At 35.8% G+C, this 24,649-nt stretch overlaps 2 long non-coding RNA genes across 2 annotated transcripts; one reads left to right on the top strand and one right to left on the bottom strand.

Annotated features, from left to right (window-relative positions):
* Positions 1-830: 830 nt before the first annotated feature.
* LOC119082000 lies at positions 831-15,678 on the bottom strand. Its single transcript, XR_005088561.1, has 3 exons — positions 15,344-15,678; positions 12,223-12,224; positions 831-844 (listed from the first exon to the last, which is right to left on the bottom strand). It is a non-coding gene; the product is annotated as an uncharacterized LOC119082000 (long non-coding RNA).
* On the top strand, positions 6,285-19,009 carry LOC119081998. The gene is made up of 4 exons (XR_005088559.1): positions 6,285-6,599; positions 6,821-6,849; positions 7,919-7,921; positions 18,999-19,009. It is a non-coding gene; the product is annotated as an uncharacterized LOC119081998 (long non-coding RNA).
* The last annotated feature ends 5,640 nt before the right edge of the window (positions 19,010-24,649 follow it).

Here is a 24,649-nt window from a genome sequence, read left to right as displayed (position 1 = left end):
GGTCGATGGAAATTTATGGACGATGGGCTTTTGCAACATTTTGTGTATGAAGCATGGACTTTTGCGCGGAGGAACGAATTGTTTTGTTTTTGCGTATGAAGCATGGACTTTTGCGCGGGGAAATGTTACATTTTGTGTATATATGAAGGATGGACTTTTGCGCGGAGAATGTAATATTGTATGCAAATAAAACTGATTTTCTTTCTTTTTTCAAATTATTATTTTTATTTGCACACAATATTACATTTCTCCGCACAAAAGACCATCGTCCATATAAATTGATGCAATTTATGTGCTGCTTAGAATGTGCAGTTTTCGTTATTTTACTTTTAAAGCTGAATTCAGATTTGTCCGTTTGGTTCATCCGTTTACTTGACAAAAGAGCACGTGTTATAAAAGGCCTATCATGTGTGCTATTGTTTAAAACCAATCTGTCAAGTAAACGTATGATCATTTTTTCGTAAATGAACAAAACGGAGGTACGCAAAGGGACGGCTCACACGCCGCAAACATCGCACACATGTATTACTCATTTACATAGGCTCTGCTGTAATCTACTATTAATATTATTATTATTTTTTTAAACTCAAGTCGGTCCAGGGTGTGCTCAAGAGTTTCCAGGGTGTGCCCAGTACACCTTCGCTCCTTAGTAGCTACGGCCCTGAATACCTGCAACGCTTGACTTGGGTAATTGTGAACCGATTTTCACAAACTTGGTTTCAATCGACGAGTAATGCACTTCATTATGTCGATATCACGCCAGTAACCATGTATGATTACTAACACCTGGCAGATTTCATAATTTCATAACTCGTTGAGATGTAAAAAACAGCACACTGACACACTGATTACCTGCAATGCAACAGGCATTCTTTTCCAAACTTTACCAGACAAATGTAACTATATCCACATCTTGGGTGAGTCAATATACTAGTCTAGGCCTTAGATTTTATTGTTTCATTTTGCAGTCGGGCGTAATTCAGCGCGATTAGACTTATGCATTTTATGGCCTCAATTTTGAGAATGGAGCTTTTAAGTTAAAATAAAAGAATGTCTTTTAGGGTGGGTCGACGTTACCAACTTTAAAATCCACATCCAGTGGCTTGTGCAGCTGGAAGAAACTAAACTTGTGGCACCATTCCTTTTTCAAATGCACGTGGGATACTCAGAAGTGTACGGAAACGAAAAAGTAATGATGCCACAAGTTTCGTTTGTTCCACGCTCCTGGATGTGGTACTTCCAATAATGTTTATGCTTTTGTCAGTTACAGTCGTTAAACTTGTTGATATGTATGTTTTCAGTATACAGATAAATTTTTGCAATTTGCAATTTTCTTGCTGGTCTGTTCCGGCGATAATATCTGCTTCGGCATGTTGCTGAAGCAGTTTATCAAAGAGGAAGTTCTCCCAACCTTGATATGCCGAGGTACGTCCGGACGGCCACTCATACGTCTTGTGTGAATAAGCCGATCGAATGGCTTTTTGACGCATGGCCGGGACATGCATTGTGCATGGCACACCGTACCGTTCCATCATTGTTTTCTTCTGACGTACACGCATCCAATTATTGACGCATCGGCAGTCGAACTGATTGGGATCACCAACATTTCTTTTGTTCAAATCGGTCAGCAGGCGACGGTGCTCTTTGCCCGCTTTACATTTACTGTACAATTCTGCAGCAACTCTCCCAGATTTATGTATGCGAGTACCGATAGAGGCTTCAACAATGTCCGTTGAATACCGGAAAACATGTTCAAGGTTCGATTTGCGTGTGCACACGGAGCAGTTCTTAACGGGTTGCTTGTGAAAGCATAAACTGCGATGGAAATTGATGGAATCATGAAGAAGTGCCTTCGAACGGTTGATTCTGCAGTTGCAATCGAATCTTTTCTCTCTGATTCTCCGGCCATTCCATCGTGCGGTATGCTCCTTACCGGATCGACAGATTGTGTGCAGAATGAGTCGTCTTCCGCCACTTAACATCCGAAATTCAGCGGTGGCCTCAACCACATCCGTTGAGTGCTGGAAAACCGCATTCAAGGCCTTAATTTTTCGGCATGAGAGACAATGTCCCTTGAAAGCAGAATGGCTGCAGCGTTCGATGGGCTCATAAGTATCCATTGTTTAATGAAGACAATTACGACGACGCACAAATTTCACGTAAGAAAAAAATTTAATTCAAAAATGACGATAGCTTTTGATCTGTTGTTTGTTCTGTAGTCAATTTGCGACTACAATACAGATACATATTGCAACCGGCTTAAATAGACTTTGCTCACATACGAATGTATCCTCCGCGCAAAAGTCCATCCATACTACAAAAAAAGTAACATTCTCCGCGCAAAAGTCCATGCTTCATACACAAAATGTTGCAAAAGCCCATCGTTCATACTGACATAAAAGGTTACATTTCTTTTGAAATTTCCATCGACCACAATATACACGAAAGTACACCACGCATAACATTATACAATAATTGCGTGCTCTTTCGTGTATATGTATGGTCGATGGAAATTTATGGACGATGGGCTTTTGCAACATTTTGTGTATGAAGCAGATGGACTTTTGTGCGGAGGAATATTGTAAATGATTTATTTTCAGGATTTCGTTTTATGGATTTTTTTGGGGATGGGTTTTTGAAATTTTGTATTATTTTTTTTTAGGTTTTCTGGATTTTAAACTTTTTTTGTGGGTTTGCGGTATTTTTAATTTTTTTTTGGTTTTTCTGGATTTTTTAAATATTTTTTTTTGATTTTCGGGATTTTTTTAAACTTTTTTTTGGGGTTTTTGTAGCATTTTTTTTTAACCTGCAGTAACAACACTGCTCGGATCCTCGCCACAATGCGGACAGATGCCATACTCAAAAGCGAGCCAGTCAATCTGCTGGCGGCATGAACGTATCGGGCAGATGTATGTGATGGGATCATGTTCGCAGTACGGACATGATGTCTTGGCATGAAATAGCTTGTACAAATTGTTACAAGCTTCGCACCGTGTTTCATGCAACTTAACGACATGGCCGCCACAGGCTTCGTTTCGATTGACGGGCTTTGGCTCCACAACAACCAAGTGGTCGATTCGCGTCGCGTCCAGATGGCTGTTGACAATTGGAGTTGGTACCACCGGTTCCCCAAATCCACAAAGTGGACAATCAATGGGATCTGAACCGAATTTCGAGAACGTTTCGCCACAGGCCTGGCAATTAACCGATTCCATGTAATCTATGATTCCACCGCACGGCTCACCAAAGATTACATTCTCGCATTCCACCCACGGATCGCCTGGCACTCCGCAGGTTCGACAAAAATAATTGGTCATTTTTAAACAATTTACTTTAAATTTACGAAAAACGATTTTTTTTAGTAGTTGATTGGGCTGTAGTTAACGAGTAACTACAATACAGATACATGGTGCAACCGGCTTTTATAGACTTTTCTAACACACAATTCGTTCCTCCGCACAAAAGTCCATCTGCTTCATACACAAAAAAAAGTAACATTCTCCGCACAAAAGTCCATCCTTTATGCAAAAAAAAACAATTCGTTCCTCCGCACAAAAGTCCATCGACTTTATACACAATTCGTTCCTCCGCACAAAAGTCCATCCTTCATACACACAAAAAAGTAACATTCTCCGCACAAAAGTCCATCTGCTTCATACACAAAAAAAAACAATTCGTTCCTCCGCACAAAAGTCCATCGACTTTATACACAATTCGTTCCTCCGCACAAAAGTCCATCGTCCATAAAATTGATGCTATTTATGAGCTGCTTAGAATGTGCAGTTTTACTTTAAAGCTGAATTCACACTTGTCCGTTTGGTGCATACGTTTACTTGACAGATGTGTTTAAACAAAAGATCACGTGCTATAAAAAGCGAGGCTTCATTACAAATCATGGTGCAATATTCTTAGAGAATCTTTGATTATTGTTTAAAACCAATCTGTCAAGTAAACGAATGATCATTTTTTCGTAAACGGATGAGTTTATTTGAGACAGAAAGCATCTTAATGCTTAGTTTCCTCTTACCGAAAAAAGTACTCCGTGTGGAAGACCAAATTGATTTTTGTTTCAATTTTTGCTTTGTTTATTTGACAGTTTGCTCTCTCACGGAGTACTTTTTGTTGAGTGGAATGGGCACTTAAGGTTCTCAACACAACTAGGTGTATCCCGTGCCCATAAGGGCACCCCCACATTTACAACGATCGGGGTCTTCGACCCCTCTGCATTCGAATGGTTTGAGCGGAGGCTGCCGCCCCCTGGACCCCCGCAATCACCATTAATACACCTTTTCGAAAAAAACACCTATTCCCGTGTGATACTCCACTGAAAATCATCAATACCGAACAACTTTGCCGAAGAAATCAACTCTCCATCTGCTTCACATAAAAAGTTACAAAAATCGAGGGGGTGGTCACTCACACACAAAAGCGTACACTATGGTCACTTCCATACAACCACTCTTTCAATAACCAACAACTTTACCGAAGAAACCAACTTTCCATCTGCTTCACACAAAAAGTTACAAAAATCGAGGGGGTGGTCACTATTACTTAAAAGCGTACACTGTGATCACTTCCATACAATCACTCTTTCAATACCCAACAACTTTGCCGAAGAAACGAAGCTTCCATCTGCTTCACACAAAAAGTTACAAAAATCGAGGGGGTGGTCACTCCCACACAAGAGCGTACACTGTGGTCACTTCCATACAACCACTCTTTCAATAACCAACAACTTTGCCGAAGAAACCAACTTTCCATCTGCTTCACACAAAAAGTTACAAAAATCGAGGTGGTGGTCACTATTACTTAAAAGCGTACACTGTGGTCACTTTCAGTAGACAACTCTTTCAATACCCAACAACTTTGCCGAAGAAACGAACTCTCTATCTGCTTCACAGCCAAAGATACAAAAATCGAGGGGGTGGTCACTATTACCTAAAAGCGTACACCGTGGTCACTTCTATTCAACCACTCACCTCTCAAACCCATACAACTTTCCCCGAAAACAAATCCATTTCACCCAGGCCCTAAGATTGGGGAATTAATTCCCAAAATTTCCAAAGTTCCCAAAAATTCCCAAAGTTCCCAAAAATTCCCAAAATTCCCAAAAATTCCCAAAATTCCCAAAAATTCCCAAAATTCCCAAGAATTCACAAAAATCACCTACTCTAGGTTACTGTACAGCCTGTAAAAATGAAAAATATTTACAGGCTGTTTGTCATGCACAATATTGTGTTCATGTTCCCATTTTCACTTATTTGCTACATATTATCTTTTTCTTCGTTTCTCTCATTTTGAGAAAATGAGAATATGTACAATTGTTAAAAGTTTCATATATGCAGAATGAGCACCAGCTGAATATCACCAGCTGGATGTACTAACACACACTTATTGTATGATAAACAATCAAAACACATTCTTAACAATGTGTTTACTTCATTCATACGTGTTATGTGCGTCATCTTAACGTAAAAATGCACTGTGTGTAGGTTGTCTTTGAATTGTATACAATACAAAGTGTTTTTGTTTGTATGTACACCAGCTGGTGGTATTCAGCTGGTGCTCATTCTGCATATAAGAAACTTTTAGCAATTGTAATAAAATTACGATCATGCCATATTATATTAATTTGTGCTGTGAATAGAAAGATTTAGGATCTAAGTTTTCTTCTTCTTCTTCTTCTTTTTCAGCCTGTTTCTATCCACTGCTGGATGTAGGCCTCTCCAACTTCTTTCCATTTCGTACGATCCATTGCCATTTGCTGCCAGTTTGTACCTGCAATATTCTTAATTCCGTTTGTCCATCTCTCTGGTGGTCTACCTATAGCTCGTCTTTTATATGGTCGCCAGTTCATGATCTTTTTGGTCCAACGTTCGTCTGTCCTTCTTGCAATATGTCCCGCCCAGCTCCATTTCAGAGATGCTATTCTTTCCATGACATCAACGACCCTGGTTTGTTGTCGAATCCATTGATTCGTCATTCTGTCTCTGAGTGTTATTCCAAGCATACTCCGTTCCATGGCTCTTTGTGTCACTCTCAATTTTTCTTCGGATGCTTTCGTTAAAGTTAACGTTTCCGCTCCATAAGTGAGCACTGGAAGGACACAAGTGTCGAAAACTTTGCGTTTCAGACTATTATCTAAGTTTTCGAATGGCGCTAATCTGCCTTTGTCATGACGATGTCCTATGGATTGATGATTAAAACATGCTGCATATTTAAGTCATTGTTAGCCACGGTGTGGTTCAACTTTTTTCGATAATTTAAATTTGGGGCTGTGCTTAAATTTTATGAATTCGTCAAGATAATGCGTAGTTTTGATAGGAAATCGATGGTTCGCATTCAAAAACCAATTTATGAGAAAAAAAAACATTTTGTAAAAAATTAATCAACACAATATTTAAAACTAGGAATTTCTGTAACGGCGCTGCGAAATAGTAATTTATACAATCGAGGGATAAATGCTTTTTTAGGCAATGATGTGATTGTCACTCGAGACCGCAGGTCAAGTGTGACAATACACATCGTGTGCCTAAAAAATCATTTATCTCAGAGTTGTATACAACTTTTTTCGCAATAAAGGCAACGGAAGCAAGGCTGTATACTTTGGGGAGGTCACGCAGATGCAGATACGCGGGATACACACCACAGTTGATGATAAAATGACCGATTTCATACAAAAATTCACCTCCTGTGATGATTCTCGTCGTCTTGATGATGTGGTGAATTTCTTTACATAAAATCATCAGATGTGGTGTGTATTATCTAATAAAATGGCAAACTGCGTGACGTCCCCAAAGTATGCAGCCTTGAACGGAAGGTCCTACTTTTCGTCACTTGTTGCGAAAAGTGAACTTTCTAATGCCTCGATTTGCCTCTTTTTTTCGCTGGTTACCTGGTGTCTTTAATTTTCATCACAAGTGACTAAAAGAAACTACTTTTCATCACTATTATGCTGCCAAGTAAATATCATCTGCTGAACCATTATAATGTCGCTTTAAGAATTTCAACAAAACCGAACCGGATTCATTGCACAGATTCACTAAATTACTTTAAAAAAAAACAATTTTCACCAAAATTGTGCGAATTAATACACAAGTAACGCGATACTGAATTTTTCTATTTACACATTGACTGTGAATGGTTACTTGAATAGCAGAGCTTCTATGATTAAAGTAATTGAAAAATTTACGAATTTTGTTGTAAAAAAATTTGTGGCAAGTTTGCATTTCGAAAGTTCACTTTTCGCAGCTGTTTGCAGAAAATGTTGTATGCAACATGTTGCGAAACGAGGTAATTTTCGTCACACGATGTGGTTATGAAACGAGCGAAGCGAGCAACTTCTTTTCGAGGTTGCATAAATTACTATTTTTTGCACAAATTTAGGCTATAGTTTAGCTATGTGTCGATTCGTCTTAAACTCGCTCAAGGCCCTTTGGCATAACTAAGGTACACTTCTTTCTATATCGTGTGTCAAAAACATAGATCAGTCAATAGTTTACTGGTCTTAAAATAAATTAGACTGAAGATTCGCATTTTACTTGTCAATTGTTAAAAAAGACTGCTCACTTGTTAAAATAGTTCCCAAGATAAAGAAATTTGGAAAAGAAAGATTTTAGTTGAAAAATTATACAAATTGAGTTTTCCTATCAACCCTTCACAGCCGTTCAATCAAAAGAGAGAACAAAGCTTTTTCAATATTTTTTACAAATGCAAACGATTGCAAAAAATTGCTACACAATTTCTGTTCACATTAATCCAATCTTATGATTTTTATTGAACTCAGTGTATCTTTACCAGCGAGCCCTAATGATTGGTGAGAAAATTGTAGTTTTTTTTTTCATTCCAACCGTCTTAATCCCCGTCTTTTTTATTTGAAATAGTACATTTCGTACCTAGGACTAAAAGTCTTCTTTAGCGTGTGAGAAGTTTCCAGACAGAGCTGAAGGCGAAAATCATATTTTGTCATGAGTGATAAAAATGAAATCGAAAAAGGTTGAAAAGGTTGAACTAGTTATTTGTTAACCAAGGGAAGAAAATAGGAAATTCCAACTAAGACGAAGCTTTCGACTTGAGCGGAGCGATGGCCGCAATTCGCCCGTGTTGGAATTTCCTATTTTCTCCCCGAGGCTAACACAACGTTTTTCATGTCTGTAAGGTTTGATTTAACGTTTTTCTCCCCGAAACAAAAGCATGAGGCGAAAAAATAGCTACTTTCTCGTTTTTTAGGTCAACATTATTATTAACCAGACTAAATTGTGCAAATCTTAATTTTTGCATCGCAACGGAGACCACCCAATTTTAGATCGAACAAAATTTTAGTTTCATCCGATGTATGTTATTTCAGTATTATTCGATAGTTATAAAATTAAATTGTTTCACCAGCAAATTAACGCAGACTAGTGTCACTCGAGGTGTCACTAGTTCGTTATTAGTCGGGCAGCTCAGTTGCAATTCTTTTTCGCGTGCGATCATCTTCAAAGCGGGACCTCTCTAGGATGTAGTCTTAAAGACTTTCTTATAAATGTTAGTAAAGGTGCAACACATGCATATAAGCACAATTGGTCGAACACTGATAACAACATCAGAATTCGATTTTTTTTCATATCTCTACCATATCTTTACTTTCAGTGAAAAAGGGTTGCTGATATTGGTTGTGGTTTAGTAAAAATATATCGAATCACACAAGCCATACAAGTCACAAGAAATGTAATTCAGAAAATATCGACTAATCTGATTAAGACTTGCTCCGGGTCTTATAACTTAAAGATGTTTACACCCTTTATTTTCGTGTCGTTTATGGTTATTTCAGCAAATAATAATAATGACCAACAGAAGTGATTTTGTTTGAACTAGTAAGAAAAAAGTAAATATCTCATTAAGATTGGGGAATTAATTCCCAAAATTCTCAAAAATTCACAAAAATTCCTAAAAATTCCCAAAATTCTCAAAAATTCCCAAAATTCCCAAAAATTCCCAAAATTCCCAAAAATTCCCAAAATTCCCAAAAATTCCCAAAATTCCCAAAATTCCCAAAAATTCCCAAAATTCCAAAATGAATTCCCCAATCTTAGGGCCTGATTTCACCCAAAGAAAAACTCAAAATCATCACCGATCACTGTACGTTGGAGTAGCTCAGAAATGACCCACTTGGAGAGCTGTCACTCGCTCGAAATTGATCCGCATTTCCTAAATTTTTTTTTCCTCGATTCGTAGGATTGTTACCTTTCATTGAAACCCTCACACGCCCCTCTAGCTTCTAAAACAGCCGCTCCGCAATTACAAACGTGTTCCCGTTGGTGGTCAAACACCCTACTTACCACCTTAATTCCAACAAATTGAATCCAATTTTTTTCCACTTTTTTTTCTTCGCTTCGTACCATCAATACCTTTCATTTGAGGTCTCACACGCCTCACCACCTTCCGAAACAGCCGCTCCACAATTTAAAACATTTTCCAGACCCTCAAAAAAACCCATAAAATGCACTATACCACCTCCCGATGAAAAGTTAGAAAAAAACTTTCTTCTGCAACTTTGTTCACCACAATAAATGGAACATTTCTTCTTCCCCCACCGACGCTCCATCTCTCAAAATAACCGAGTTATATCGATTCTGCCATTTTCCACCTCCGCACAGTCATAACTTCACTATCTCCGAACAGACTTTTCACCGGACCACGTTTTCTCCACGTTTCAGACCATTCCCTACAACATATCAAAAAGTGTTTTTTTTTTTTTTTTTTGCTCTGAACTTTCATTTTGACGGTAAATAGCGGACAAACAGAAAGACAAACATCTCGTCGTTATAATAGTAAAATAGTAATAATAGTAAAAGTATTCGTTTGAAAAACTTGTGTAATACTATATTACAAAAAATTGGATTCAATTTGTTGGAATTAAGGTGGTAAGTAGGGTGTTTGACCACCAACGGGAACACGTTTGTAATTCGGAGCGGCTGTTTTAGAAGCTAGAGGGGCGTGTGAGGGTTTCAATGAAAGGTAACAATCCTACGAATCGAGGGAAAAAAAATTTAGGAAATTCGGATCAATTTCGAGCGAGTGACAGCTCTCCAAGTGGGCCATTTTTGAGCTACTCCAACGTACAGTGATCGATGATGATTTTGAGTTTTTCTTTGGGTGAAATGGATTTGTTTTTGGGGAAAGTTGTATGGGTTTGAGAGGTGAGTGGTGTGGTTGAATAGAAGTGACCACAGTGTACGCTTTTGTGTGTGAGTGACCACCCCCTCGATTTTTGTAACTTTTTGTGTGAGGCAGATGGAGAGTTGGTTTCTTCGGCAAAGTTGTTGGGTATTGAAAGAGTGGTTGTATGGAAGTGACCACAGTGTACGCTTTTAGGTAATAGTGACCACCCCCTCGATTTTTGTAACTTTTTGTGTGAAGCAGATGGAGAGTTGGTTTCTTCGGCAAAGTTGTTGGTTATTGAAAGAGTGGTTGTATGGAAGTGACCACAGTGTACACTTTTGTGTTTGAGTGACCACCCCCTCGATTTTTGTAATTTTTTATGTGAAGCAGACGGAAAGTTGGTTTTTTCGGCAAAGTTGTTCGGTATTGATGATTTTCTGTAGAGTGTCACACGGGAAGAGGTGTTTTTCCGAAAAGGTGTATTAATGGCGATTGCGGGGGTCCAGAAGAAAAATAAAAAATAAATAATAAAAAGACGATATTAGGCGTTACAAAAGAAGAAGGTGTTGTTGCGGGCTAACTTAACTGTAAAAATGTGGGAGTGTCACACGGGATGAGGTGTTTTGCATGAAAAGGTGTATTATAGGTGATTGCGGGGGTCCAGGGGGCGGCAGCCCCCTGGCATGAAAAATAAATAATGAAAAGACGATATTAGGCATTACAAAAGAAGAAGGTGTTGTTTGGGGCTAACTTTTCATAAGAATGTTTGAACCATTCGAATGCAGAGGGGTCGAAGACCCCGATCGTTGTAAATGTGGGGGTGCCCTTATGGGCACGGGATACACCTAGTGTAAATATAGTAACAAGACTTGTATATTGACCAGTTTTATTAATATTCTGCAAGCACATGATTTCAACAATACGTTTAATCTTGGACGGAGTATAGACCTACCAATAATAAAGGGCAAGGAGTCCCTAGTTTACTGGAGTTTCTATTTAAGTTAGATATTGATGTGTTCTGTATCATACCAATCTTACAAAACTCAAATTTAGCGCAATAGCTTCAGCTCTACTTTACCTCTGACCCAGAAAGTTTTGTTAAATTAGTATTTCAGTTGGGACTTTAGCATCAATCAGATGTGTTTGTCAAAATTTGACATTCGATGAGGAACATACCAGCAAGAAAATTTATTTGCCACTTTACGACGCAGATTTTTTTGGTAAAATTTTGGTTGTTTCCAGTAAATTTTTTTTTTTGGTAAAAATTATTTGGCAGATGATGAGAAAAACTAAGCCAGCTTGTTTGAACTAAAATTGGGTGTAAAATTTAATTTTTGCGTAACGAAGCTGAAAGCGTCAACTCTAGCGATATCATTCATTTTAGAAATTGTACTTCAAAGACTGCGTCACACTTTTCTCGAAGAGATTTTTGTTGGGATATCAGTCGTTTTAGAAGTTTTAGAACACTGCTTTTTATAACAGAAATATAACAGAAAATCGAAAGTTTGACGAAAGTCGAAAATTTGACGAAAATCGAAAATTTGACGAAAATAGAAAATTTGCCGAAAATCAAAAAATTGACGAAAATCGAAAATTTGACGAAAATCGAAAATTGGACGAAATTCGAAAATTTGACGAAGAAAGTAATTCTCTATCTGCCACCATTCAAGAAATATCTCCAAAACCCCAATTGACCCACCCATTTCCAACTTTCGACATTTTTCACATATGCCCCTCTGTTCTACTCGTAAAACTCTGAGACTTTGCCGAAGAAAGTAACTCTCTATCTGCCACCATTCACAAAATAACTCTAAAACCCTAATTGACCCACCCATTTCTAACTTTCGACATTTTTCACATATGCCCCTATGTTCTACTCGTAAAACTCTGAGACTTTGCCTAAGAAAGTAACTCTCTATCTCTCATAATCGCAAAAATATTAGTCCTTTCATCCTACGCTCGAGTAGCTCAAAATTTGGTCACTCTAATCACTCTAGCTCAAACGAATCTGCCCCGATTTTTTTAATTATTTTTTGGTTCGAATCGTGTTACGAATACCTTTCATTTGATGGGTCGCACGCCTCTGTAGGTTTCAATACAGCTAAGATACAGGGCTTATTATTGGGAATTTTTTAAGAATTTTTTAAGACTTTTTAAGAATTTTTGAGAATTTTATGAATTTTTAAGAATTTTTAGGAATTTTCAAGAATTTTTAGGAATTTTTAAGAATTTTTTAAGAATTTTTTGTTTTTGCTGTAAAAAGATAAATTCATGCAATTCATTTGTCAGTTACGTTTATATAATCGAACAATTCAAAATTCAATTTTATCAGATGAAGTTGTGTCTGATACGATTTCGACTGATGAAGTCGCCCCTGACATAGTGCCGACCCATCTTAAACGAGCTGGACAAAACGCTCACAAACTCAAATGAAAGCATTGTCAAAGCGACAACAAACCATTGTTAATGTTAAGACCATTTTGAGTTTGAAACTAGGCCCTACCTCTTAGGTGGGTCAGGCCGCTTGACTGACTAAATTTTCCAATAATTGCAGTCCCTTACCATTTTTAAATAAGCTGGTGTTTTCAAGAATGGTCTGTTTGCTACATCATTAATTGTGAATCTCTTTTATTTTCACTGACTGAAAAACTAAAAATTAATTTAATTTTCTGAAGAAACAAAGAGAGCTGTGAGTTGAAGGTTCAGCGAGCGATGGTTTGCACCCAATAAATATGAGTCTACTATCTCTTGCCTACCTCTTGAATTAATTAAACTTCTCTGAATTACGGCCCTCGCTTCGCTCTGGCCGCAATATTTACACTCGTTCAAATATTACCTTTCATATGTCCTATAAGCATGGAAAAAATTCTTTTAAGAATATAATTTCACGCAAAAATTAACTTATTCGAACTTAGCCACCCACTGGTCGGAACCACCAGAAAACATTTTAATGTCATGTAAATCCATGCTTAAACTTACTTTCAAAACTCACTTTTCTGAACTAAGACCGAGTGAAGTTATAAGACTATTTTCCTCCACCACAGACCACCTAAGCCCATATCTCTATAAACAATATGGCTAACAATTCGTATCATAAAACTAAATCTCTCTCTATTCGTCTTTCAGTGATTTCATGTGTATTTTATGTGTGTTTTTCTTAGTAAAAAGTAGCTTTCTTCTACAATTTTTTTTCTTTTAACGAAAATTGTCCTTATACAAACCCAATTTCTAGAACTTAATGACTAGTCTACCAACCAACGAAAAAATGTCGTGGTAATAAAAAGAACGGAGTGACTATTCGACCGCGCGGTCGCATAGCCAGTTCTTCCTTCGTAGACTATTTGACCGCGCGGTCGAATAGCCAGTTCTTCCTTTGTAGACTATTTGACCGCTTCTATCGTGAAATCATTTGAAAATTTTTTGTTTCAAGCTATATTTTTGGGAAATATATTTCGTAAAATATCATCTAAATACCCGTATCGTCTAACTTTTTCATGCAAATAACAGGCACGATAGTTAACACATGGGTAAGTCTAGATTGATAATTTCCACTGTCGAAAAGAATAAATTGGTTTTTCTTCTTTTTTGTTCGCAAAAATGAATGCGATACATTGCAAAAAATGTCGCTAAAACTCGTTGTGTGTAATACAACTCGATGGTATTTGCTTGTTTTACATCCAGATACAATAATTTTATAATATAGCTAAGTTGTCAATTTTTATAAATTTTATAAATTAAATCATAAACCAAGGCGTTTCGGACAAATTAGAGAAAATTTCCCTTTACAAACTAAATTTTAAAACTAGGTGTTTCACGCAGATCGGAGTAGATTTTCCTTTTACGAAATTTTTTTGAGTCTTAGATGTTTCACACATATTAGAGTAGATTAGTGCTGGAGGTCTACTTTCGCGATGTTTTGCGATGCATGGAGGGGTATGTATGATGGATGTGGACTGTCAGATCCCCGGTAATTCTCTATAATGTTTCACTATATTGAAAATACATAAAGTAACTAGTTTGACTGCATGCACAGTAATATTTAAGTGCTAACATTTAGGACAGTCATGTAACGTGTGTAATGATAATGATGCCCTCTATGGTCCTGCAGAGAACTTGAAACTAGTCAAGGCAAATTCGCAGTTAGATGTCATGTATGACTGCTACTATCGCTTTTAAAAAGCTGTCTAATTGGGAGTGGATCCAGATCACAGCGCTCTATGTGAAGTGTGAGTCAGTCCAGTCCACTTTCGCAATCCCAAATAAATAATTGAATTAATTTTACAATGTTTCGTGATTTGGAGGCTTTAGTAGAAACGTGAAAAACTGTTGCGCTATGCGTTGGTGAAAGTAAGACAGAAAATTATTTACAAAAGGGTGAATCAATATTAATATTATGTTATCATGTTTCTCGGTTTGTAGTAGCATGAATTTCAAGTTTTGAAAGCCCTTAACAGATAGAGTTCCCTCTCATCTTTAATAATTACCGCTTGAATGAAAAAATATATCAGGAGTCAAAGAAAGCTAATCCTACCAGTGTAGACTATTTGAACGCTCAAAAAATTGTGGAATAAAATTTCGCGCTGCTAGATCTGGCTATTCGCCCGCTAGCGGTCAAATAGTCGTCACTGCTAGGAATGGCTACTCGCCCGCGCGGTCAAATAGTCGTCACTGCTAGGAATGGCTATTTGCCCACGCGGTCGAATAGCATTACTCTAAAAAGAAAAGAAGTTGTGTATAAAATTACTCCCATCTCACTACTTCAATATTGCTAATCTACGAACTTAACCTCATGATTTTCATTTTCCATCGAATGAGCCCAAAATTTTGAAAATCGATAAAGAATTACTTGAGTTTATGCCAATGTAGAACATTTTCAAAATATCTGTCATAAAATCCTGACTTTCAGTCAAGGAAGTAGACGAAAAATTTAATCATATTAAATGAAAAATATATTCGAAGAATTTTTTTAAGAATTTTTTGAGAATTTTTTAAGAATTTTTAAGAATTTTTAAGAATTTTTAAGAATTTTAAGAATTTTTTAAGAATTTTAAAGAATTTTGAGAATTTTTAGAATTTTGTAAGAATTTTTAGAATTTTGAGAACTGAAATTCCCAATAATAAGCCCTGCTAAGATACAGCCGAAAACGCGTTCCCGACCCTCGAAAACCACACTCAGAAACCACTTCGAGGCCAATAAGACCAATGATATAACAGTGGGATAGATAGGCCTTCTATGTAAATATTTTGTTCAAGAGGTGAAGCAAAAACAAATACGAAATATTCAATTGTGTGTGTGAGTACCTTAAATTTATGGTACTTACGTATTTTCGTACTTATTTTGAAATGTAGGCGCGAAGAAAATTTGCATTTTCACTTTTTCTTCGAAATTGGTTTAAAGGATTTCTTTTGTGTTCAATTAAATATTTATCGAACTGAAATTTATATTTCATATAAACAATCTCTCATTGTCCCCAATATTGAACTAATTTTGTGATTTTTTCCTTTTCGATCGAAAGAAATTTCGACGATCGGAGAATTCAATCAGTTGGATGAATTTACAAACTTTCACGTTCAGTAGTCACGCATATATAGTTTATAATAAAAGTGTTACCATCGCATCGTCAAAATTAAAAAATGTTTAAGAAAATTGGTTAGAAAATGAGTGTAATTAGGTAGTGAACAGTTTATGTGTAATTGATAGTAGAATTTTCCTTTAAAGTGGTAAAAGTTCATTTCGAAAAGTCAGCAACAATTTAATGAAATTGTCAAAATTAATTTGAATGTGTAAGTGTGTGTGTATCAAATGTATATTACACTGAGTTTACTTTTGCTTCACGATTTCGTCCACGTAATTCCTGTCTATTACACTATTATGTCATTGAATAAAACAAAATTCTGGTTTTTCCTGGGGTAATGGCGTATCACATTTTTATTTTTTTGCCCACCCTGAGACTCCTGCAAAATTTCATGGAGATTGGCTGACTAGTTTCCGAGATCGACCGTCGATAGATAGATAGATAGATAGAAACATACAGAGTAAGTTGAAAGATTTTGATTGTTTGCCAATTTCAAAACGATGTATCTCCGGTAATTTTAAAGCTACATAGTCGAGTTTTGCTCGTATTTGAAGCGCAAATAAGATAGAATAGGATTTGTGGTGATACAGGCCAAAGGAAAGAAACTTAAATTCTCGCCTATATATAGTTGCCGCGTCTTTCTTCGTTCTTTTTTTGGAAGTTAGACTGCGTCAAGTCCTCCGCTAACGCTCCGGACATGATTTCCTTCTCTTGAGTACACAAATTTGGAAAAAGAATGGGACATTTCTCTACCATAATGTAAATGTAACACATAAACAATTGATTTGGTTCTGTTTAAATTACATGCAAATGACCGATGTTGTGTTATTATAAAGAAGAACATATTTGTATAAAATGATAAACATTTGGTGTGATAAAAAAGTATTTCACCGAATGTTCGTTTTTAAATGCAATTGCGGCATTCGATACAGTTTCTTTTTTTGCTGGGATAGGGTTTTTGCTGCTGGGAGAGAAAACGTACTAACACGTAAAAAGCTGTCAAAAGATGTGGCAGACGGATAAGCTAAATGTACTGAAAACATACATTTTTACAAGTTTAATGACTGTAGATCACACATTAGTTTTCATAAAAAAAGCTTAAAACGCTGCAAAAGCTTAATTGAACAGTTGTACTGATATGTATTATCGCCGTAAAATTTGACGAGGATAATCTTCAATTAATTTTTTTTATTTTCTAATGTTGAATATACAAGAATTCTTCTTACATTAATGATCTGTGGAATACACCGAAATTGTCTTTCTTTGGTGCAACACTGTTTGAAAAATATACTCTCGCTCATATTTAAAAAAAAGTTGGAAATTAATGTTAAACCTATAGTACGATTTCCTTTCTCTGCTAACGAGAATACGCCAAGTATGCCAAGTACACTATACGACCCAAAATTTAAAACAAAAAACTTATCACCATATTAAACTCGGTTCAGGTTACATTTCCCCGGTATATATACAGTGACTTTTGAATTGTAAATCATTTGTTTTAATGTTACATTTTTAAATTTGTACAACAAAATTAACTGGATAATTTTCCTCTTTCTCTGGTTGGTTTGGTTCTTTCTTTTTTACCCCCGTAAAAGATTTTTTGTGTGATAATTTTATTTATTATCGTAGGATTATAAGTTATACAGCAAAGCCATTAGTACGTGCTGCCATTAAGTCTAAAAAATGGTTTTAAATAAATTTATAAAAAAAAGTACGAAAGTTGAAATGAACGTGGTTACAACTAGTCATAAATCAATTTTACTTAAACGAATAATTTCGTGCAAAGTTTTTTTTTCAATGTGCAGTTTAGCTTGTTGAGATTTGTAATGCATATATGCCCTTAGAAGTTTTGGGGTAAATATTTTAAATAAGCTTTGCAAGAGGGTATTAGGACTTCTTTTTCTTCGATAAAAATTCGTAGATGTTTTGTACGAGGGGGTAATCACTTTCTCATATATTCCCATATAATCACCAAATAATCCCATATAATCCCGAAAATCTCATATAATCCTTGTCATAAGATCAGTGATTTACCACTCGGTTTTGCAAGCCTAATATTTTCGATATTTTCGAAATTTTCGATTCTCAATAATCTTTACTTAAAGGGCACGTGTTTTGCTTGACATCGGTAGATGACTATTGTTAGGCAAATTTATTTTAAATGTGACAAGTATTGTTAAGACTTTCAATATCCGAAAATCTTAAAGGTCTTACGAGGACAGATATTTGTAAATTTCCTTGACGATGGATTTTCTTATCTTTTTCCAAGGAATTTCAGAGAATGTTTTACTGATTCTGGATGAGTTTTCAAAGATTTTTTTTTATTTTCAAGGATTTTCTTCTTTTTATTTTGAGCCTGTTAAAGGATTTCCTATGATTTTGCAGATTTTCTTGAGGATTTTCTATGAATATGAGGATTTCTTTCCTTTTGGCTGACAGAGGATTTTTAGACCCGTACGAAGTACTGGGGTCTTATGCGTTTACGCATACGTCCGTAACACGTCGAATTTGACTCCCTGAGTAAGGGGAAACCTATTGTGGTTGTCTAGAGATGCCAAATCAGTGAAAAAAAATGTCCGTCTGTCCGTCTGCACGAAAACTTGAGTAAAACGCATCCGATTTTGAAAATTCTTTTTTTTCCGTTTGGTAATGTCAAAAGACAGGCTAAGTTCTAAGATGAGTGATTTTGGATCGACCCTTCCCGACAAAATATCATGCATTTGAGTAGGACCTGGTGGCACAGTGGTAACGTGGTTGACTTTCACGCAAAATACCGGGGTTCGATCCCACCTGCCACCAGTTTTTCCTCTAACCCTACCCAGGCTAGTCAATAATTGGGTACTTCTGTGGAAGGAAAACTTCTCCGAAAAGTGATCTAAAGCGATTAACTTTTTTTATATTTTCGGTTTATCCATGTTTGAAAATCTTCTAAATAAAGCATCTTTCTGTAATTCTGCGTGATTTAGGGGAAGGTGGAATCTTTGATGTTTCAAAATTCTCGAAATGAAAAATCTTCTGTAATTCTAGAGTCGCAAAAGTCTTGTGATGTCTCTGATTTTTCTATCGTAACCAAAAAAATCTTTGAGTGATTCTAGGAGAAATCTTTGATAAAAGAAAAATCACTCTTCAGTGTATGAGTGTTATAAAAGTTTCATAAAGCTAAAAACCTTGTTTTGACTATGACGAATAAAGAATGTATGTGAACCTTAAAGCTTTGCTGTTTGAGAATATATTACTAAAAACATCTTGTGAATCTTGACATGACAAATGTTTGTAGAGGAATTTTCATTACTACAACAAGAAGATTCTTCAGATGTTTTGAAATCTTTCATAAGATTTTCTAGAGTGCGTACCCCCTCGGCTCTAGGGCTCAAAGTTTATGTTGACTTGCAAGGGGGGATACTCCCCCTTGACCCCCCTCAGCGGGGGCTGCTGAGGATGCTGGGGATGCTCCCCCCTCGACCCCGCTTTTTTCATCATTCTTCACGGCCTGCGGCGCTGACACTTATGTCAAAATCATGATCGTATTCTCACTTAGGATTTTCTACTCATGTGTATTGACTGAATTCCAGTACAATGTAGTCACAATTATAGTCGATCTGAATTCGCTCGATATACTCAATATACTCGAGAAAAGTCGAGAAATACTCGACATACTCGAATGTAGTCCAGATATCTTATAATATAGTCAAGATATACTCGAATATTGTCGATGTCCTAGAATATTGTGGATGTCCTCGAATATTGTCGATGTCCTAGAATATTGTCGGTGTCCTCGAATATTGTTGATGTCCTCGAATATTGTCGATGTCCTAGAATATTGTTGGTGTCTTCGAATATTGTCGATGTCCTCGAATATTATCGATGTCATCGAATATTGCCGATGTCCTCGAATATTGCCGATGTCCTCGAATATTGTCGATGTCTTCAAATATAGTCGATGTCTTCAAATATTGCCGATGTCATCGAATATTGTCGATGTCTTTGAATATTGTCGATGTCATCGAATATTGTCGATGTCCTAGAATATTGTCGATGGCATGGAATATTGTCAATGTCCTAGAATATTGTCGATGTCCTCGAATATAGTCGAGATATACTCGAATATAGTCGAGAGACACTCGAATATAGTCGAGAGACACTCGAATATAGTCGAGAGACACTCGAATATAGTCGAGAGACACTCGAATATAGTCGAGAGACACTCTAATATAGTCGAGATATACTTAAATAAAGTCGAGATATATTCGAATATATTCCAGATATACTCTAATATAGGCGATATACTCGATTATGGTCGATGTCATATAATATAGTGGATATCCTCGAACATAGTCGACGTCCTCGCAAAAAGTCTATGTATTTGAATATTATCGATGTCCAAGAATATTGTCGATGTCCTCAAATATAGCCGGCATCCTCGAATGTAGTCGATGTCATCGAATATAGTTGATGTTCTCGAATAGGCGATGTTTTCGAATATAGTCGATGTTCTCGAATGTAGTCGATACGTACTCGAAAATATACTCGAGCATACTCAGTATACTCGAATATGGTCGGAGATATATAATAGATCTGTGAAAGAGTTATGTACACTAGTGGTTGGAGTAAATAACATAAAAAGATTCTAAAATTTTTGTTTTCTTATAATACGACTACTCAAACTCATAGATATTCGTTGATTGGTACACTGACCCTACGCCATATATTCTGCTAGCGGGTGTTATTCACAATTTGTTTTTAAAATATGTGTTTCGTAGTTATTTTGTCCAGGGTTATTTTGTCCGGGGTTATTTTGTCCGAAAGTTATTTTGTCCGAACGCCTAAATTTTGACCGAATTTCATGAAATTTTTTTTGTTTGAAAGGTATTAACGAATGTAAAGCGTCGGTAAAATTTCCGGTCTCCTAACAAAATGGCTGCCGGTGGCCATATTGGATTTTAATAAAAGTGATATATATTGGGAAAAATGGTACTTAGAGTGTTTCTGTTAACATAGAAATAATTTGTTATGTGTGTGGGGTGTTTCAGGCATTTCATATATAGACATCTATATATATCTATATTCACCTATATTGAGCTATATACAGGCATATAGAGCTATATAATAGCATATTCATCTGTGAAATGTTTATTTATAGGAAAATATAGGTAAATATAGCGGTATATAGCTGTTTAAATAGGAATTTATGAAAGTTGACTTCGTACGGGGCTGTCTATATTGCCTCCGGCAATTTATTTGTATATGCTAACAAGGCAAAGAAAGATAATGTAAGTGATTTTAAAGGGCGACTAGCTTTTCAGTAGAGAATGAAGTAAAGGAAATGAGTTTCACAGTAAAGGCTTTTGATACGAATAGGTGTTTCGTACGGGTCGGCGTTAGCTATGTTTTTATTAATATTTGCCCCTCGAAGTCTTGCGACATTGTGATTTTTACTTATTGAAAGTTGATAAGTTGATGAAAAACTTGGAAATTCCCCATATAAGTTTTATTCGGAGTAAATGTATAATTTTCAAGTTTTATTTACATCAGCTTATAATTATAAGTGAAAATCGCAATCTCCCTTTTGTCTATATTTCAACTTGTTTATAGTACTCAAACCTACTCAATTTCAAATAAAAATTTATTGTCAATTTAAATTATTACACCAAATAAATGTGTCAAAAGAAATCTAAAACCCACCACTCAACTTCTATTTATTTTCCATCTAAGAGAGATATCAGAGTTAATTTCGCTTAAAAGTTGTTGTTCGTTTCTTCAACAAGAAAATAAATATTCTTCGGAGACCTGCGCTACGAAGAAAACTTTTTAAAACAAATATAACAATGGATTTGCACGCATAAGGCATTACCACAAAACTTTGAATAATTGAAATTATCATTTTCATTTAGCAATGCTTTGTAATTTGTATTACATAACCACAACACTCTAGATGAGAATGTTTACTCTTCGACAGCTGATCACCAACTGATGTATTTACTTGCTTTGGCAAAGATGTTTAGATTTACTATTCAACAGCTGATCACCGACTGAAGTATGTTCTTGCTTTAACAGACTTTGACAGCTGATCACCAACTGATGTATGTACTTTGATTGGCAGAGATGATGAAAAAAATGAGAAAAAAGTATACCCTGAAAGTGACCTGAACATTTCCAAATTCATCAAAAAATGTCCAACTTTCAACATTTCACAAACATTAGATGTTCTACCAAATTATTTCCCACTCCCACATACACATATTTCCAAAGCCATTTGTGTGGACACTTCTGAGAGCCTTCCCTAACTTCCAAAAACAGGCAGGAACTCAATTTTTTTAAATCTCATTTTGATCTAGAGCCCAAGATTGACCAATAACCCAAATTAGAATGTAGTGAGTTTTAAAATGAAAATTCAGGCATTGCTAAAAGGCTGCAAGGAAAGGTTATGGCGTTAAATATCGAAATATATTTACATACAGTAAAAGAACAACATAACACCTGCCCTAAAATTTAAACATAAAAAGAAGAAGAGGCGATTATATTACGAAAGGTTCAGGGTGCTAAGCAAGCTATAAATGTGTGGATTTTTCTTCGAATTTGAAAAAATAAGTTATATGTAAATGTAAATTCGGAAGTTTAAGAATGGAAAATAATTTGAAACTGATCAAAATTACATTGCGAAAATTGGCAGTCCACAACGTTATAGATATTTAAGCATGTATTATAACGTGGATGTTGCATGTGGAATGAATGCATCAATCCAATTCAAATAATCGTTGAAAACGGGGCATCTTTCATTTCTCCGGAATCTCAAATCCAAATAAAATTCCTCCAATAATTTTAGTCTGAAAAATGTTCCCAATGTGTACGCACATTTATATACTTGTTGGTGTCGGTACCTTTTGCTTTATTTTCCTAATTAATACAAACAGCTTTTTGTATTTTTTTCGTTCTCTCCTTATCAATCATAATACCGTTTTTCATACAAAATGCGTAAATGAAGCACTGTGCGGCCTTTTCCTAAGGGACATATCCATTCATAGCCATTCATTATACACTAGTCAAAATGAAATTCTGTATCTAATGTGTAGCAATATATACAAGGCCCCGAAATAGCCGAAATTGGTCCAAAAAAAACGAGAAAACAAATACGTTTCCATTATGGAAAATAAATAATAAATTTTCCGACAAAAAGGAAGAAAAATTTAAGTGGGAAAATGTTTGCGCCTATAAACGACGCAAGTTTTAATTAAACCGTTTAAAATTATTTAACGTGATAAATGAACCGTTGACATGCAGCCCATTTTTGACAATTTATCAAAATTAAAAATATTTCTTGTGAATATAGCTAGCTAAATGCTGGCTAAGAACTACCTAACAATATCATCATTAACAAGAGGAACTCTTTACGCGTACATTTTGCTTAAATGCGTACACACAGCACCATTTAATAATGAAGATGGAGTGAACGTATTAATCTTGTTCATAGGAACTGTAGTATGTATGAAAAAAAAATTAAATTTATTTATCTGGAAGCGTACATATACATAACACCATTCATTCATTCATTCCATCCGGCAAATCTATCTCAATACTTTATAAATATTAAACGCTGTTCTGTCGATACTGTTTATAATGTTTATGTTTTATATCACAAGTCTATTATTCGTATCCGCTTTTTTCTGTTCTTCTTCAGAGATTTGCACAAAATTTATTTATTTAAACTTTGCACATTTCATGGGTTCAAATAAAAACAAATTTACGTATCGTACGACCGAATAAACTAAAATTTATGGCGCCACGCATTTTTCTATAAATAACTGGGTGAATGAAAAAAATGCCCCACCATAAAAAGACATTTTCGGTTGGTAAACATATTTTCTACTCTTTCGGTTCTTCGGTGGGGTGTTTCGGTTGCGAATAAACTGCTTTAGTGTGTGTTTCTTTCTGCCAAACCACTTTATGTTCTGGCAACAGTTTTAACCAAAAAATTAAAATCAATTATTTAAGCATAACCGACCACAGACAACATAATTTACCACTTTTCTTTCGAATGTGCAATTTAAAATTCCGACAAAGTTCCAAACGATATTTTATGTACTCCTTGCGTTTGTTGTTACTCCATGCAATGCACACTGCACATATCAGATGACTTTATCCATCCGAAAGTGAAATGTTAATTTAATGAAAAATGATTTTGACTTGGATTTTCCGCTTCCGGTGGGAATTTTTTATGACAATTGTTGTGAAGAAGAGAAATTGGTCAATGTGATTGATTAATGGGTCAACAGTAGGTTATTTATCACCTTCATATATTCATATATGTACTATTCGACACTATTCCATAACACGGAAGCAGAGGTAACAAGAAATTGTCAACACCAACTACCCCCAGAAATTGTCTTAATTTTAGCAGCAGATAAAGCTTGTTTAAAGCAAAACTTCGACATTAGAAAGATTACGTCTTGATACGGTTTTACAACTATTAAACTATTAAGCGCGAGCGTGTAGCAGATTCAATCGTATAAACAGTTTTGATTGTATGTGTGGATCAGATGAAAAACGGCTAAAGCAAATTCATGCTGAAATTTTACTGCCGCTGGCTGTATAGTCTGGTTTCTTATGTCGAAAAAAAGCGTTCTACTCGATTCAGAACTTTTTTGATTTTTGACGACTGTATATGATCGGGGGCCAGACTTTCCTAACTAATATTTTTTTGGCGTTTTGAACCGGTAAATACCGGTAAAAACCGGTATTAGTGTAAAACTTAAAAGTGAAATATCTCGGTCAAAACTGAATATTTTTTTATGGTTGGACCAGAATCGGAAAGGTTGGCTCAATACCTAAAATCTCTAGTACAATTTTTTTTTTAAATTTAAAGTTCACTGAGTTATCCTGTGTTCCCTGAAAAGTGTACCGGAAAAACCGCTAACTTTTAACTCAATTTCACT

This window comes from Bradysia coprophila, unplaced genomic scaffold (genome assembly GCF_014529535.1).
Source record: "Bradysia coprophila strain Holo2 unplaced genomic scaffold, BU_Bcop_v1 contig_373, whole genome shotgun sequence".
Classification (NCBI taxonomy): Eukaryota; Metazoa; Arthropoda; class Insecta; order Diptera; family Sciaridae; genus Bradysia; species Bradysia coprophila.
This window is presented reverse-complemented; position numbering and strand designations above follow the sequence as displayed.